Source organism: Poecilia formosa, unplaced genomic scaffold, assembly GCF_000485575.1.
Source record: "Poecilia formosa unplaced genomic scaffold, Poecilia_formosa-5.1.2 Scaffold523, whole genome shotgun sequence".
In the NCBI taxonomy this organism is placed as follows: Eukaryota; Metazoa; Chordata; class Actinopteri; order Cyprinodontiformes; family Poeciliidae; genus Poecilia; species Poecilia formosa.
This window is the reverse complement of record NW_006800462.1, coordinates 120,332-121,147: the sequence shown is the minus strand read 5'-3', so window position 1 is coordinate 121,147 and position 816 is coordinate 120,332.

The window sequence follows — 816 nt, the reverse complement described above, 5'->3', positions numbered from 1 at the left end:
ATTATTATTATTATTATTTTATTTTTTTTTATTATTATTTTGTCTTTTATTGTCCCTCCAGCATCACTGTGGATGTTCACTGTCTGAACAATGCAGCTTGAATGCACTTTGTTGATAGGAAGCCGATTTTTTAAGAAGAGGAGCCGACCCACTCACTGAACGACGGTGCTATCGGTAGTTCAGCCGGACATGGACGTGTCTCGTGATAAACCCAGACGTGTAGCTGACGGGTCTCGCTTGGGCCTGCGAGAGTTTTATGCGTTTCACATGTAGCAGCCATAACGACGTGATGTCAGAGCCGATGTCATTGGAGCGGCACGGCGGGGGATCGAGTGGCATCACCTGAATCAGGTTATCTGGGAATCCCTCCGTGGCTTTACCAAAGGATTGTTGCCCCTAAACACCCACACACACACCCACACACACACACACCTCTTGACTCCAGGGGCTTTCACTAACAGAGAGTACAGCAAGAACACAGCTTATCATCAAGTGATCACCCTTCTGGCATGGAAGGGGAAACACAGGACACTTGTGGAAAATTGCAAAACCTGGCAAAGCGCTTTTTTTTTCTAGGTCATTTCAATGTTTTAAAAAGTGTAAACTTTTACAATCTCAGTCGAGATGTTTGCAGATGGACGGATGAGACAATCCCACCATAACACATTCGGATGGTGAGAATCTCGAGGACACACACACACACACACACACACACACACACACACACGACGGGGCCTGCGAGCCCAACGATGAAACTCATCGGTTTGCCTCACCACCGACCGATCCAATCACGAACTTGATCAATTTTTGTATCTA